Source organism: Ambystoma mexicanum, chromosome 8 (assembly GCF_040938575.1).
Source record: "Ambystoma mexicanum isolate Mex_15411 chromosome 8, UKY_AmexF1_1, whole genome shotgun sequence".
NCBI lineage: Eukaryota > Metazoa > Chordata > Amphibia > Caudata > Ambystomatidae > Ambystoma > Ambystoma mexicanum.
The window spans coordinates 486,237,431-486,255,893 of NC_090929.1; positions in this window are offsets into that span (position 1 = coordinate 486,237,431).

Sequence of the window (18,463 nt, forward strand, 5' to 3'; positions counted from 1 at the left end):
ATATACTGTAAGTGGTGATTGACAATGAACATTGTGCATTTTTAAAAAGAGCTAGTTTACAATGTTAGCACAATGAAAAACATTTTTGTTAACCTTTCGCTGCTGAGAATGCACATTATTTTTTTCTCCTAAAATGTCATTCCTTCTTGCAAAGGGTCATGCTCATATTCTCAGATTAAAAGCTATGATCTGCTTCCATATTTAACAAAAATAGAACATAATAAATAAATTGTATATTTTGCAGCCTGGTCCTCTGGTTCCTGTCAGAAGCCCAGCATTCACCCTTGCAGAGCCTATCTGTTTTCAGTTTCCTTTACTTCCTCCCACACCAATAATGTGTCTTCAATTCCCAGAGTTGTAGACAAGTGAAATTAGCAATGGGTGGATTAGACAGACTATATGTTAGATTTCTGTGATTTAATTGTACCACTGCAATCAACGGAATTCCTCCTCCAGCCTTGCTAAAACACTATACATGTGTCAATACATCAAAACAAACTGTTTTCTTAGTGTTCTCTGCAGAACTTCATCTATCAGATCCCTATGGTGAGTATGTTGCAAGCCTACCCCAAATCCTGATAAGATAGCTGTCCCAGAAATACATGGACTAAAATCCCTCTGTCTATTCTTTCCCCATTCGTACCTGGGTGAAAGGAGTCAATCCGTCAGGAGGCCAGGATGTAGGCGTAAATCCATGATCACTCCTGCATTCTCTCCAGGCCTCTGGCGCCTCTTCCCCAGATCCACCATTTCTAAACATGTTTTACTACTCCCCCTCGTCCATGGACACCCACTGCCACCAGTCCAGAAACCCACAACCCACCCCAAGCCCCTCTCAACCTCCCATTGCTGCCTCCCTCTCAAGGCTTCCTCTTTACTCAATTGCTGGCACAGACATAAAATAGGGACTTGCACAATTTTCTATGTTACATGGTGACGGCCATCTTTGTTTCAATTTTTCTTTATGGGTAATTGGGCAGACACATTATGCACAAAGCCCATTTTCCGTAAAACAAAAAGATTTTAGAGGTATTTGCACCCCCAAAAGCAGCCCTGGATTGGGACTGGCAATCGCCTATGCACTCAAGGTGAGCTGCTACTGGCCCTGTATGCCAAACGCAGGGTTGTTTGCTATATTCTGAATAATACCAAGAGCAAGAGTAGGTTGCAGCATGCCTGAACATAAGCAGTTCATGATTGGAGATGGCATTGCATTGTTTATTTTGCCACTCCTACATATGCAAAGTGAAATTTAGCATGTGGTAGTTGCAATCTTCATGGTTTGCTGTGGCAAGTAATTGGACACCGGCAATTGGCATAACACTGTTCTTTCAGTGTGGGCCCAACTAAAGAGTGATCATCTGGGCCACACTAATCATTTTATTTACACGTTGGCAATTACTGATAAAAGGTGTCTCCACAAACTGATGGAAATGCTCAAAACAAGTGAAGTTCATGGCCTTGCAAGTTAAGACAGCAAAGATATTGCACCGATAAATAGCAGTAACGAAAACCAACTCTAGGCATTTTTGGTTTAGCCAATGTGTAACCACCTCATCCACCTTTTCCAGATATCCCCTGTGGCCTCTGACATACATATTCGCATTTACCTGATGACCTGGTGCTGAACTGCTGCAGCTACTGCAGGGCAGAAGCTCAGCATCCAATATGATGGCACAATAGCAATGTTTTCTTAGGTGACAGTTTGGGCTGTGGATGATGTGATTGGCTGCGTATTATTGGACAGGCTGAAGTTGTGGTCCTATTAGATCATCTTAATATATGAATAGTTCTGCATTATACTGTACTGCAAAAATGTGTCACCCAAGTTTGCCCCAGCCTTCTCCATTCTTCCATTTTTGTATGTAGGGTCATCTGCATAGTTATTGCTTCTGTCAGAGTCCCATTTTATCCATCATGGGATGTTATGAATGTACAGGAAGAAGGCCCAACTTTGACACACAGACATCCTTCCATTGCTGTAATTAGGTCCAGGACATACCTGTTCTCGAGAGTCATCAGCCTGATGGCTCTCAATTCTTCTCTGATTGCATTGAATCATTTGATTGTCGCATTAATCATTTGCAGCAGCTCCCATCTGGTAATCTGCAGCCATTTGGCGTTCAATGCAGTCTGGAGTCCTTGCATGAATATAGATGTCATTATCATTGCTGTCTTGCTGAACAATTTATGTTAATCTGGAATATCTTCATAGGCCTTTATTGATTATGATGAGAAATAATTCTCCCTCTTCAGCCGGCGGAGGTTGAACAACCTCTTCCTTCTCTGATGTTTATTCATCTTTGGAAATCCATCAATGTTGAGATCACTATGGAGAATCACTAATGATGGAACATGTACCATTACAATAGAGCATATTGCTCCTTAACTACATGTAAGCTCTGGATTCACACTCCCAATATCGATCCATCAGTACGGCAGTTCCTCTATACATTCCTGGGACCTTCACACCTTCGTTCTCTCCTACCAGAACTGAGCTTCCATTCTTGAAGCAGGTTGTTGCATTCATCAAAGGTATTATAGATACTGGTCCTGCTTTATTGTCGACCCATGTTAGTAGCTTGGAATACTTGGGCCATGATTCTAGACATCTGTCATTCACTATTTGCACTATGCCTACTGATTCTTCTTTAATAAGTGTGCAGGGCAAGATAAAAGTCCATCTTCCCATCCCGTATTAGTGGCAACACGTCCATACATCAAAAGCTGAGGTTTCTCACAGTATCCTGGTTCTCCTGCTCTTTCAGTCATATATGAGCAGTCCATTCTCTTCATCTCAACAGTTCTTATTCGTTCTCCAATCTGGGATGGATACATACATTTTTTGCTCATGCACCCCATTCCACATTCCATCCTTTTTGTCTTCACTTAAGTATCTTCATATGGAAATGTTCCACTTGATCGCCATCATGAAGTTTCCAATTTTCCTTCAAATTGCCCTCTAGTTGTACATGCTGCTAGATAACTAAGACATATTGAATCATTTACAGGCATCTCTTGGCAATAAATGTCCTCACTGCATTAATGGCATACGGTATTAAGGAACAGACATAGCAGCTTTCATGTGACATTCTCTCTCCTACCTTCTTCATGTGCTGATAGCATAGGTTATTTTTTAAATGAGCCGAATTATCAAGATATGTATTTATATCTTCATGGTCCTCCCCAACATCCCTTTTAAATCAAAATAGACGCCTAGTGAGATTATAAATGATACTGTTTGTGCTTTCATCAGGGACAATAGTAGCTGTCTCATTGCTCCCCTCCATGTCTGTATCGTTTCTACATAACATGTCTAAATGCCATAAAGGTCAGGAGGAAAACGCAAATCATAACAAAGTATGATATCACAAATATTACTCCACAAAATCTCATCGATTTTATTGATGGCAATGAGCCTCTTATATTCTAAAAACTTATTTTTGTTTAGACTTTTAATATATGATTTCGTAAATCTCTATACACACATCTTAATATCATTCCAGTCACCAACTCATGAGGAGTTAGATGGTGATCTGAGCCAGGCTGCTTTCTTAGGGCATATAAGGCAATCAGTAGGCAGTGTAGCCATCCCTTCTTTAAAGTCATCTTTATCTTTGAATTCCTCTCCTTCAGTAATCCATTTAATTGGTCACAGATGACATTAGCCTGTGGGTGATACACATAAGAAAATATATGCGTAATGCCTTATAGAGAACTGTTTGTTCGAACAGTTCATTTACAAAATGCGGTCCATTGTCACACCTGTAAAACCTCCCACATACGCCATCTTGGCAAAACCTCATGCACAAGGAACTAGGCAGTGCACATGGCATCAGGGTGTACACATGGACCTGCCTCGATCCATCTAGAAAAAGGACATGCCACGCCCAGCATATATTGGTAGCTGTTGCATGTCTGCAGCATGTCCACATAATCAATTAGTAAGTGCTGATATGGGCCATTGGGTCTAGGAATTGCTCCTCTCACTGTTCGCAAAGTGTGCCCTGCAGTACATTTCTGGCACATGATGCAATTTACAATAATCTGTTCCACATGTTCTAACAGATTTGGCAAGAACCACTCTTCTGCAATTGTAGCAGCTCGGGTCTCATGTGTGGGGTAGTGGAGCTGTTCCAATGGTACCCTCAATAATGCTAGAGGCATAACTGGCTTTCCAGTGCTATTTCGTCTACAAATTGATAATGATAAAATTGGAAGACATATCCGGAGACAAACACTTCCATGAACACCCCAGCCTTTTCCATAAATCCTGCTCTTCTTGTGGTGCTCAACCTTGTATTTCATTTAACTGGACAATAGACAGCATGTTAAAGCCCTCCTTTACTAACATGCATCATACTGTCATCTGTTTAACACTTGCTATTTCAAAATTAGAAATGGTTGGGAAATATGCTGCCTTTTCAACTTCTAAGTCTGCAGCTTTGTTTTCCGCAGGAAATTATATCTTCCCTTTCAGTATGTGCTACGTATTTTACGAATGCTAGAATCAATGGGAGTGCTAGTGCTTCAATAAGTTTATCCAATAGGGCCGCATGTTGCACTGGAGTGTCATCTACACGGAGGAAGACCCTACTTTTCCAGTGTGACAGACCTGCATGTACAGTTGTTGTCACATAAGCAGAGTCAAAGTACATGTCACTTTCTCATTTTTGAATCTCTGAAAAGCGGCAGTAAGCACCACTAATTCGGCAGTCTGTGCTGAGTAATGCAAAGGCAATCTCACGCTGGTAACTACCTCAATTCACCCTCTTGGTTCAGCTTCACTACCGCTGATCCTGTATGCCTTTGCCAGTCATTTGGTACATTTTTGAAGAACCATCAATAAATAGAATTTCCCCCCTCCCAATAGCATTTTCTCTGGCTTGGAGAATATAATCATAGCGCTCAACATACTGATAGAATGACAGTTTATTTTTTACTAATGCCATTCTCTGCAGTATTTCTCTATTCTCTACTTTAATCCAATAAGTGAGACTAATAAAAAATACTAATTCATCATCTGGGAACTCATGCTTAAAGAACTCCTTGCCTGTCAAATCTCTCAGCCTGTATCCTTCACTGAGCTCTATCACTGTTCTCCATCCTCTCCCCTCAGTATCTGACCCTTGAAGAACAACCCTTTCCTATTATGAACACTGCTGCTTCTGGCTCTCAGGGAATAATGTGCCCTTCTTCATCATCTATAGGGATTTCTGGTCTAAACAAAAACTCATCAGGTATTCTTAATAGTTTACCTATCAATCCGGGCAACCATGATAATAAAACAGTCACTCCATAAAAAAATACTTCTGTGGCTAAAGGTACTCCCTGCATGGCTTTCTGGCCTGTAAAAAGCCAATATCAACTCTCCAACATTAATATAATGTATCCCTGGAGTGGAACAGACTATTCCTTCATCAGTAAAAGATATTGGGCCTCATTACGAGTTTGGAGGTAGCCATGCCGCTTTTAGCGGGTCCTGAAAATAGGGAATTACCAGGCCATGCCAACTTTGGCGGGCCCGGTAATTCCCATTCTCGGGACCGGGACCCGGTACATCCCCATTCCCATTTGAGCCCCCATAGGGCTCAATGGGAATGGGGAGGATGCTAAAAACTGGCCCGTTAAGGAGGGGCCCATTTTAGCATCCTGGTCTGCTAGCGGGTCCCGCTAAGGACATGTGGTCTGGCCAGGCGTCCAGAGCGGGACCCACTGCAAACCTCGTAATAGGGCGGCCCGGAATGAACGGTGCCGGTCCCTTACCGGCACCGTTCATTCCGTGGCCGCCTTCCTCGTATGAGGCCCATTGTCATGTTACGTTTCATCATAAAGTAACATCCTAATATGTTAACTGGTGTTTGCCTAGAGTATAATAATGGCATTGACATGTCATGTTCTCCTATAGAGATTGGTAATTGGTCTGTAAAAGGAACTAAACTCATCACCCCGGAGAATGCCTGCGCATTCATCACAATACCTGACACTGGATTTTTCCCCTCACAGACACAGAACCGAGTTGCTCCAGTGTCTACAAGAAGTAAAAATGTATTGCCTCCTATCATCACCTGAACCTTGGTTCCTCTTGGGGGTCCAGTGTCACAGATAGTACTGAACACATTAGGTTGCTCTGTGAGCTGTCCTATTGTGGATATAAATTCATCCCTGTACCTGTGAAAGGATTTCCTCCTACCACAACCACACTCCCCAAATTGGGTTCAGATGCTTGCTTGGCTCCTGTAGTCATATTCCATTGTGGTATTATGGCCTGCTGTGTCTGTGCTTGGTGAGTTTGTACCTGCTGTGTTTGCATGGGTGCTTGCTGCGATTGCCGTTTTGGCGATTGCATTTGTAATGGCTCTTGCTGCATCTGCTGTGTTTGCAGCGCAAATGTCTGAGCCTGTGTGTGATCTTGGGCATAATATTTCTGGAGTTCTGTATTATATTGCACAACATATCTTATATCCCCTCTTGGATCTTGCCAATTTTGCTGCATGCCTCCTCTGCTTTTATGTTCTGGCTATGTGTCCAGATTTTCTGCAATTCCAACATTGTTGTTGCTGTCTGCCATGAAATCCTCCTCTTCCTTAAGGGTTTTGAAATCCACCTCGTCCTCCTGCTCTAGGTCCAGTTTTTTGTCCTCCTGGTCAATTATTTTACCCACTGTAATCTGTGGGATACACTATGTTGTTTTGTTGCACTGATTGCATCTCCTGTGTCGCCCCACGTTCATTACTCGTCAATACCGATCCCTCTATGATTATTTTAGACAACTTTCTCTGAACTAACTTCGCCTCTTTCTGCTTTCTAATCTCAGCTTTCTTCTTATTTTTCTCCTGCATCAATCGTCAGTGATGCACGATTGCCAATTATATTTCTGCCCATGGTTTCACTTCCATTCCCACCTGTTTCTTCCTCTGCCATTGCACTGGCTCGGGCAGGCCCTGACACAAAATGTGGTAAAATAAGGCCACTGTTTTTTCCCCAGAGCTCACGTGTCTCAAGATGCCATCTCTCTTGAATGCCTTGAATATAACCAACAGGGTCTTCATCCTCCCCCATGTTCCTAGTCTTAATTGTACCTATATATGATGTATCGGGAAATTGTACTGTGAGAGCCAGCCATACATCTGTTCTGCAATTATTAAATGGTGCACCATCGTGTGTCATGTTTGGGCAGTCACACTTGTTTATCCTGCTTGCTTCCAAATGTCATCAGCTCTCTCCCCTATAATGGCTGCTAGCAAACCTTTTATGTCACCTATGGCTAAAGTCATTCATGATGTCATTCTCCCTAACTCATAAATCCAATTTCACACATCGGAAGTCAAACTCTGTAATTTGCATCTTAAATTGTCTTTATCCATCTGTGGCCAGGGTATATATTGTGGTCATCCTCCAACTTTCTCTAATAATGGAAACTGCGAAAATCCTGGTCCACAATCATACCTACACTCCTTGTTTTCCAGGTGGGGATAGTCACACCCATTTGTCTCCACCCTGGTAGCATCCTTAATCTGTTTATATAAGGTGGGGATAAACCCCCTGCATTGTGCGATCATGGTTGTGGTCGCTCAGTTTATGGTATTTGTTCTAGTATTTTTCTTTAGGATCCTCTAGATCTGACCATTTTACCCCTTTCTCTACACTTCAATCTTTCAAAAAACCACCTGTGCCCTCTCTTTGCTCTCTCTTGTTTTCTTCCCTTTCTTCATCTTACATCATTATGCCCCAGCTTGTATGACTTTCATCCCTTTCCACATCATGAAGATCTAATCCACTTAAAGACAGTGTTCTATGCTCATCTGTTATGACGTCATCTGTCCTACCTCTCGTTTCCCTTAATAAAGAGCCTTCTAAATTCTTGTTGGTTTTACACACATCTTTATCCCTTATTTGCCTATATAAATCCCCAATCCATTTCCCTATATCTTCTGCTTCATGCTCGTCAGCCCACCTTGATTTTCTTGGTATACCTTGCAGCTCCATGCAGGGTTATTGTAACCCTCTTTATTCATCAAATCGTTCTTGTGCTTCGATCGGCACAATGCTTTTATGAAATACATACTCTAGCTCTTCTTTTTTGGTCCCCTACCTCTGTTAATTTCTTTTTCCCTTCTCCTCATAGCCCTTAGTTCATCTTCCTTTTGTCTTCTTTGCAACCTATGAGCTTTGATTCTTTGCACTTCTACCTCATCTCGCCTCTTCTCTTCTAGTCTCTCCTTTTCTTTCCTCGAATCACACCTTCATGGTTCTTTCCTTTGCTTATATTTTCTTTCCCTCTCTTCTATGTCTGCTCTCTCTTCTTGCTTTTCTTTCTTTTCCCACTCTGCTCTCTCTTCTCTTTCTCTTTCCCCATCAATACCCTTATTGTCCAGCTTGAGTAATATTTGTCCACCCATCCATTCCTGCTGTACTATTCTTATTCTCTTAGCCTTGTCTTTTATTTATTTCTGCTTCCTTGCTTCTTCCTCTATCTTCATCCATCTATCTTATCCATCCTTTCTCTCATTTCGCTGTTTACTTTCATTCCATGTCGAGGTATATTTCTCTACTTTTGCTCTCTTCCGTGTTATTCTCACTATTATAAGCAGAGGGCTCATATGTCGGATTAATGTACCCCACTGCTGTTTTCAATTCCTTTAAAGGATAAAATAACTTCTCCTCTGTATCTACGCTCTTACTTCCGGGAGAGTAACGGGGATCCGAAGGCATTGCATCCTCCACTTTATGCTGATAAAGCATCCACTCCTTCTCAGCTGGAACTTCTTTCTCGCTCTGATACATTTTCCATAACTCTAAAACAGCCAATCTTGTCTGTAACATCGTTCCCTTATATGTAGCATGCAAATACGTTGTCATATGTTGCAATATTGTTTTTGACAACAAACCCTCTTGAGGCCATCGCATGAGTGCCTTATTAGTCATGCCTCAAACCCACTCTGAATGATATTTCCTTATCTTAGCTGTGTGTCTTGGCAATGTCCTACATAAGTGTAGCAGAGGCGTGTCCTCGGGAGGGTAGCTCAGGTGCAACGTGCTCCCCGAGCACCAGAGGTTTCATCCCCGGGTCCGGGCTTAGAAACCTCTGGGTATTAAGTGCGTTATAAATAACCATTTATATCATATCATATCATCTCCATAATGACAAGTCGGTCTCGACTGTCTATACTTACCCGACCTTGTATTCTCTTCTTTATTTTATCAGTCTCCACTGTGTAACCCACACCACTTGCCACCCAAAGCCTGTGCAGTGTTGTGCTTTACCACCAAACTTGGAGATGATGGGGTAGGGATGTTGGTGGATAACGATACAATGTGTGGAACTGTGTTGGGACAGACAGGCAAAAAGATGAATTGCCTACAAAACCAAAAACACTGGTGTCACAAGACGTTCGCAAACCCAGTCCCCCCTAGGATTCTGATCTTCTGCCTTCCTGGGAAGGCTGGACTCACCTGGGATATGAGAAGGAGGTAGATGAACTGTTGATGCACCCGTTGCCAGTCACTTCACTGGTATGCGCTGCACAGACCTGCTGCAGCTTGCCAGGTGCAGGAGTTGTTCTCTGCATTTCCTTCTGTCTTTAATGTCTTTAATGTCTATTCCTTCTATAACATTCTCTCTGCTTTGCTCTTTTCCTGTAGTGTCTTTGCTTGCTTGGTTCTATCTTATGGCTTGTTTATAATGTGATCATGTTTACCTTCTCTTCCAGGTCCAAACAGGTGTTCCTGCCACGATGTGGTGGAATTGTGACGGATCAGTGGTGGGTTTAACATTTCCTGAGTTGTTGGTAAGAATTCCTGATGCTGCATACCTGGTAAGTATGGCCTTACTTGCTTTGACTCATAACGTAGTTCGCTTCTGTAACTTGTCCTTTTCTTTTCCTTTGCAGGTGCTGCAGTGCTTCGGAGAAAACAAACGCGGTAAGTTTCAACTGTGAAGCACAGAATAAACGCGAAGTGAGGTGAAAGCCCTGTAGTGTGGTTTATGTAGTGGGAGCCTCCCAGAAAGTCTAGCACAAGTTCCCTACTTCTCCTCTGTGGATCTCTCAGTGGCCATCTTGGATGTCTAGCTACCTGAGAATGTGGCGTTCATCTTGGAAGGTTCTTGTTGCTCACTGGGTGACTAACCTGCGGGAGCGCCAGCAACGCATTAGGGTAGTCCAGCCTCCCCTTTCCCTACTCGTGTTGTGGGCGCTGTTGGAGGTGATGTGCATACAAACTGGGGATTGCATGTGTGCTGCGAAGGAAGGGGCACTGTTGGAGGTGGTGTGCGTAGAAACTGGGGATTGCATGTGTGCAACAAAGGAAGAAGTCCTAGTGCCTATGACTGCCAGATCCCTAATCATGACAAATATACCACATTGATCGATTTATGGGGGCACCGTCAATCGCCACTTATTAATCTGAAAAATCAACTATATAAATATATATATGCCTTTTAACCACTTTTAAAATCTAGGCAACACTGTTTTTACACTTTTTTTCAACTTTTAGTATATCATTGTTTTATCATTGATATTTTAAGAGTCTCTTCTTTATTTATTTGTTTCCTTTGATTTTTATCCTTCTGATTGATGTCAATCTCTTGATTAAAAAATCTAATAATCACCTTAAATGTTTGCTATTGTTTTATATCTGTTATTTTAAACAAAACAAAAGCTTTACACTGATATATGTATAACCCCACACATGTGCACTTTTTTAATTGTTCTGCATACGCCTTCCTTTACTATCTTTAGTAAATGTCTCTCATCTTGTTTTTGTTCCATTTCTGAGCTCCTGCCCGTACCCATTGGAACCCTTGGAACCAGGAATCGAGGTATCTACTCTTCTCTGTTACAATCCCCAAAAATCTTGCTACTTTTATATATATATATTATGTACAACCCACCCTATTTTCCCACTGTCTATGTTCTACTTATGTCCATAGCTCAGCTTGAGTCCCTCAGCATTGACTCTGCCTCAACCAACCAGTTTCCCTTCCATCCACGGGGAACCTGCAGGGACTGGACAGGAATTTCATGAAATGGGGACTTGCCAACTGTATCTTCTTACACACGTTTGTGTACACCGTTCTCCACAGGAAGCTCTGCAGTCTTCTGGCTAATGGCGGGAGCAGTCGAGCGCCTGGAGGTCTGGATCTGGGCCTAGGTCGATTAGACCTGAACCATCCACTGCTACATAAATGTGCTCTGGCACCTTGAAGTGTCTCTTCTGCGAGATGGAATTACCAATAAAGATATCAGACAAAATAACCGGACAGACTTCAAAAATAGGACAAAGAACTACTTTATTCTCTATTTATTAAAGCAGGGTAGCCTGGCAGACATCGGACTGATGCATGAACACTCACACACAAATTTGATTACACAGAGGTCTTATACCCCATTATGTGTCATCTATGACATCATTCTACATGGCAAACTGAAAAACCTATAAATGGGAGGGATTGGTTAGGGGAATATATCTATTATAGAATACATATGTGTTAGTACACCATTGGCTGTCTCTTATCTTTAAGCCACTCCTTGAACTACCTTTAAATACATATAAAACCTATTATAGCGGACAAAATGGCAATGGATTTGTCTATGCAACATTGTATAGCAGATTGCCCCATAGGTCTAATGATTGTTTGGCATCCCCACCCAACATTGGACCTGCGGCTCAGCAAGCAGCACGTAAGTGAAACGAAACCCAGAAGCCTGAATCATGTCAGATAACTCCCCACTTTCCCAATAAATCCACCATCTCTCATCAGTCGGCCATGAGTCAGAGTTTCCTGTATATAGTTGAACTCGTACCCTGCTTTCTGTTCTGGAACATTCAAGGGAGTACGAGCACATCACAATCTTCATCCAAAGCTTAATGAATAGTCCTTGTTTTTGACTTTTGAATCCCGTGTGAACAGACCACAAATGTGTCCATTTCAACCTCTTATTTAATAGTATTTAATTCAATTATGCTAGGTGTCATTGCTCCTCTTGGCCTCTGGATACTTGCTCACTCCACCTTTTAAAGACTGTGTACACTTTTAATTACCCAATACTCTGCTCTTGTTAATGTTTTCTTCTTCTTTAATCATAACTTATCCGTCGGCCTCCCTCCGTGCTTTGCAGCTATTCCTTAAAAATAGCATCCTTGATCCCAGGGCAACATAGACTCCTCTTTGTTTTGCACACAAAGCTGTTTTCCAACGTCTCCTGACTCTGCACCCCTGGTCTGCCTCTGAGGTAGCTGAATTGAATCTTTACATGAGCGGACGTCCATTTTACTATCATGGCCATGCGTACCACGTTATATTTTCCACTATAGCAAGCTTCTATATGTCTCATCTACCTTGAGTTGCTGTGTATGTACACCTATTGATCAGCAAGTTACTTTGTCTTCTTTGTATATAATCACGTTATCATTTCATACATGTTTCTCTTGTTGCTTCAGTTACGTTGTCACTCGTAAGTATTTTCATATTGTTTCAGTATGTCTTTGCACATCTTTTTTATGGCATCACTCTGCCCTTGTCAGATTTAATTCAGCACTACATGATGTCCAATGGTGAATGCTGACATCCTTCCACTCAATAGCCTTCCACTCTCTCAGAGGGAAGATGCATTTGATATGGTGGTCTGAGTGCATATCGTCTCTCATGCACTCGATGAAATGCAGACATAACACATGGAGTCCCATATAGGGCTCTTCTCTTGCTGTTCCAATATGATTACTCTGAGGGGGCGGGAGTTAGGGAAAGTGCAGTGAACTGCTCCTCAGCACCTTCTTGAGGATGGCGTGATTGAGCCAGTGGATGCCACTGAGCGGTTCAGCCCAATTGTAGTCGCAAAAAAAGCAAACATGCAGAATCTGAGATTTTCTTTTTACACCTGTGCACCCTTCAGCGCAAGGTCATTTGTGACAATTTTCAATACAAAAACCTGAATTGGTTATGTTGATGAATGCCACTACTGTCTTTTAAAACCTTAATATATGGAGTGCCTTTCATCAAATAGAACTGAATCATAATTCAAAAAAACCTCACAACAATCACCATCCCTTTTGGGTGTCTTCCATTTCACACGCAGGTCGTTTGGGTCTTGTTCAGCTCATCACTGTTTTACAGACTGATGACATTAAACTGGAAGACATATCTGGAGGCAAACACTTCCGGGAACATTTCCTGTGCATAACCGGTCTGTAGAGGAACATATTAAAATGCTGGAAAAAGTTCTCAAATGATTCGATGAACGTGGACTGAGGCTCAACAGTGAAAACTGCTTGTTGGACTGCCTGGGGTAATTGATTTCAGAAGAAGGCTCACATTCTAAAGCAGTGGTCTTCAAACTGGGGGGCTGGCCCCCGGAGGGGGCCTGAAGGATGTCAAGGGGGTGCCTCAGACTGTTGAAAAAGGATTAAGATGACTGCTTCTAATATAAAAAAGGTTTAAGGTGACTTTGATTGTAAATATAAGCAGTAGACAATCTGCTTATGTTTTAAAGAGTTTGGAGCCCGCCTGCACATCCTTTGAGCCTCTAAGGGGGCAACCACTAGGTGGGGAAACCATGTTTTTACTCAGGAGGGGGGCTCGGTATGGAAACATTTGAATACCACTGTTCTAAAGTCAGTTTAGTGAAGTGCATCTTGGAAGTAGGTCACCTGGCAGAGAGCATCTCAAGTCCTTCAGGGGGATAGGTGAATATTACCCTAAGGTTGTAAAAAATGTCTCTACCACCACACATTCACAAGGACTAAGTGTGCTCGGACAATTGAGAAGAGAATTTCAGCAAATTCAAATTAGTCATAGAAAAGGTACCATGCCTACTTCTGTTAGATGTCATACTGCAAGCAATGGTGTCAGTAAACACTAGCGCTCATGAACTAGTGCCCTCCTAATGCAAATAGCAGATCACACAACCCATTTCCAGACATACCGAAGGGGTAGCCAACATGGACCTCAGCATCTGGGACAGCGATTCAAGGAAACTGAGTAGCCCAATTGGCTTGAGAAATGCAGGAATTTAATTGCTCAATTGAACACATCCCAGGATGACAGAACACTCAAGCTGACTTCTTATGGAGATTACCTTTCAAGGGCGATGGATGCTTCATGGTAGGAGTTGCCATACCACATGACAGGCCGACACAAATGAAAGGCACCATCATGCAGTAGGCATGGAAAAAACAGCGGTGGAACTGGTGAACACATCCTGGGAATCCTAGAAAAACACATTGTAGCGCTTGCAGCCATAATGGAAAACAGCCAGTGAACTACACACAAATGGGAAAATACTATTGACAGTAAATAAGAGGGTGCCATTCAATGCGTGGCACACTAACACAATTAGCTCATGGAGGACATTTGGGGAAGACAGTTACTAAAAGGACATCTGAGAGTACTCTACTGGTGACCAGGCATGAACCAAGAGGTCGATCAAACAGTTAATCACTGCTAGGTTTACCATAAAAGGGACACACATCTGTCCACAAGAACTGCAGCATTACAAAATGTGGAATGGGAAGGGGAAGTCTGAAGAAACATTGTCCGATGGAGTACATGGAACATGACAAGAGATGTGCCTCAGTCCTCACTTATTATGCATCAATATGACATAGGTGGAGCTCATGGAGACAATCACCACATCCATAGGCGTCATTTTGTTTGAGGCAGTATTCAGCACTGGGTGCGCACTGCCTCAAATGGCAACTGATAATAGAGTCTGCTTTGTGTTGAATGAAATCCAAGAATGCATCAAACAAGCAGGAATCGGGCACGTAAAGGTAGCTCTCAAAGGAAATTGCCAGGTCGGCGCATGAACAGATGTATAAGGAGTATCCTCGAAGCTGCCTGAGCAGGCTGAGCAAGGTGCAAAGAAGCAGTCCTCAATGTCCTTGCGGCACATAGTAACACCCCAAACTTGCCGCCTTTCTTTTGATGAGCGGGGGAAGGCCCAAGAAATCACTAACGCCAATGAGAAATCCTCACCAAGACAAACCGGACAAACCTCCATAAGGCAAAATCAAGGAAAGCATACTGGAGCACCACTGCAAGAGTAAACAGATATATATGGCAACAGAAAAGTCACAAACTCACTACAGTTTTATTTAAGTGGATGGGTGAAAATATGGCAGGTCACAAGGGCACAATTCACTTTACCCAGGTATAGAACACTCAAAGAAGCACCGTAGAAATGGGCAGAGGGAAGACATGGGGCTTTGCATGACTACTCTTCCATGCCCTGGACCAGGAGCCAAATAGAGATCAAGGACAATGTCATCCTGAGGATCGAGAACATTGCAAGTCAGGATATGAGCGCTCGAGAAAAAGCAGAAGCACAACCATCGGAAGAAGCGACAGTGAGAACATAAGCAAGTGCCAAGCGAGTACCAAGACAATGATTAATTGTATGGGAATTAATGCAGCAACAACTTCATTACCAGAATGAAGGCGATGAAGTGATGACCCGCGCAGGCTGGTGCTCGTGCATGCATCACACCCAGGAGATCGGGGGCGGAGCTAAGCAAGTGCAAGAGTTTTGCCTGAAGTTACATTTACCACAGCTAAGCCCTTGTTGAAGCTGCTAAACACTACTTCAACCCACTACCCAATCCAGTAATAGCAGAATCCATAGATGCAATGTAAAACTCTTAATTAGGTCTTTATCAACAAGGTGAATACAATTTAGAGCATTTTGATTCCACAAAAACTCTATGCATAACGCTCTTGATTACCTTCCATGAAAAAAACAACCTAACCAGACGTCGAGCCCATCATGCCGGATGACCCATTGCTAAAACCTACTTCTTACTAGGATGACATCCAACCTACGGGCATCATTAAATCTATAGCAGGCCCGGCTCCTGCCCGCGCACATCACAAGGGATCTTACCCAACTCTCTTTAAAAAAGGATGAATCTGACAATTACTCAAAAACCCATACTGGACTTGGAGGATCTCTCAAGATATCGTCCAAAACTCGTAGGTGGGATAGTTCATCAAGGACTACTCCGTGACTATCAGTCTCTACCATATTGTTTAAAGCATACACCAGCCATACAGAAGCGTCTGAAGCGTCTGAATTAATTGTATGTATAGATTTCACAGATAAACCTCAAGTGTATTACTTTATTTGCCTTGGTAACTTAACCACCGGTCTCCTGGACAGCTGCTTTTCGGTTGGTGTGCAACATCAATGAGAGATGGTTATTATTTACCAGTAGAACCAGAGGGCTTGTGATTGGGTTTACCTAATCTCTCAAAAGTACTGGATTAAGTCCACTGGAACCTGTTCCCTACAATACAAAGCTTGCTCCTCTATTCTGGGGTGTCTAAGCAACTAATGAATGGTACCAGAAGATGTGTGTCTCTGTCTAATAAAATGCAGGAATCATCACAAGAAAACCCTAGCTGCAGGTGTGCATTGTAGATGGCGGTGTGGAAAGAAGAAATTCAGAGTCTGGTGTTTGCTGGGTGATGTAATATCACCCCCCGCTTGTGGTATGTTCCATTGTCCCAGTTCCGCTAGTATCTAGGCTTCAATACAGACAATCATCTGCCTGACCTGGACAATGGAAAGCTGGAACCACACCCCAGATGTAGAATCCAAGCATAATAGAAAGTGTCAATGTAAGCATATTGGTGATTGGTTTAGGGATGAAAGTGATGCCGCTCAATTTCATGATAAAAACACTGATTCTGCGTTACAAGCTTTGATTCCTCCAGAATAGCACAGCGTTGCTGCTCACGGTCTTCACATAGACTGCCTCACAGATATATCGACCTTTGGATATACCAGGTATCACCATCTCTTTTGGAGTGGGGGCAGCTGCAAGAAGCTTCAAATGCCATTGTCAGACCTGCTTAAATGTTGCTTTGCAGAAGCTGACGGAACCCTTCTACTTTCTTTGCGGAAACTGGCAGAAATCCTCTACTTTCTTTGTAGAAGCTTACACGGCCCCCTTCCTACTTTGCAGAAACTGACCGAACCCCTCTATTTTCTTTGCAGAAACTGACAAAGCCCCTCTCCTTTCTATGCGGAAGCTGACAGAACCCCTCTCCTTTCTTTGCAGAAGCTGACAGAACCCCTCTCCTTTCTTTGCGGAATCTGACAGAACCCCTCGCCTTTCTTTGCAGAAGTTTACAGAACCCCTGCCCTTTCTTTGCGGAATCTGACAGAACCCCTCTCCTTTCTTTGCAGAAGCTGACAGAACCCATCTCCTTTCTTTGTGGATGCTGCCATAACCCCTCCCCTTTCTTTGCGGAAGCTGGCAAAAATCTTCTATTTTCTTTGCGGCAGCTGACAGAATGCTTCTGCATGAGGTTGCCTAGAGCTTCCATAGCATAGCCAAGATATGGATACTCCATCCCAAGGAGGCTAGAACCCCTAGCAAGTATACAGAGTGCCTTTTGGGAGTCCATAGCCAAACTGTTAGTGAAAACCCCTTCTTCTCTGAAAGAGCAAAATTGCCCCCTCCAATGCTGGGGCAAAATAAGTTTAGCCATGTACCACCCACCTAGTTGTTATTTGCCCAAAGCCTTGTAAACCTACACATTCTGTGCTCTTTGGACAACACAATGTGTAGCCTAGTGCCATGTTCTTGGAGAACCCTGGAATGTAATTGCTCCTTCAGCATTATGAGCCATTTGGAATTTCGATACTTACCTCATTTGCCCTTCTCACTACAAGACTTCTGAGAATTCTTATACTGCGCTCTCTGGCTGCTCTGTTCACTCTAAGACCAAGCTTCGGCTGCAGCACTCCATTTGCTGGGATGAAGCCTTGCGTTCATTTCGGACGTTATCTGTCGAAGCAGCAAAGTGCAGGCCTGTATCTCATTCTTTTTGCTTACATATTTTATTTGTGTTCTTTTTGATAGTAGATGTTTTACCTAGTATCCTTTTATTGTACCTCCACCAGTGCAATTGGCATAAAATAGCCTGGAGTTGCTGAGTTTTCAGGAATTGAAGGGACACTCAGTATTTGAAGGTCAGTCAGGGTCCCAGGTTGCTCTATGGCCCTTTACAGTCTTCCCCATCCTCCCATTCAGACTGAAGCCTTAGAGAGGCCAGCATAGCTCTAATTAAGATTCAGAGCGGACTCGGTCAAAATTCAAGCGGCGTCCCTCTCATCGGCAAGAGAAAGTTTATTGCCCGATCCTGCGGCAGCAAAGGATGATTGAATCTCCTGAACCTCTGTAATAAAAAAGAGAATGAAAGGTTTACATCTCTCTTGGCAGGGAGATGTTACAGCCAATAGGCATGCAGCATTTAGGAAGGATTACAGCACCTTGGTAAAACTCCCTATAAGTATTAAAAGTATCCAGAACTTGTCATATCAGATCAAAATTGTGATTTCAGAAAGAGTGGTGTTTTAATGCTCGAGGCAGTCGTGATCAAAATGTGCAGGTCAGGCAGTAATTTCCTCCATAGGTGTCAGGATGCCCACACTTGTTTTTATACTTGAGTGAGTGG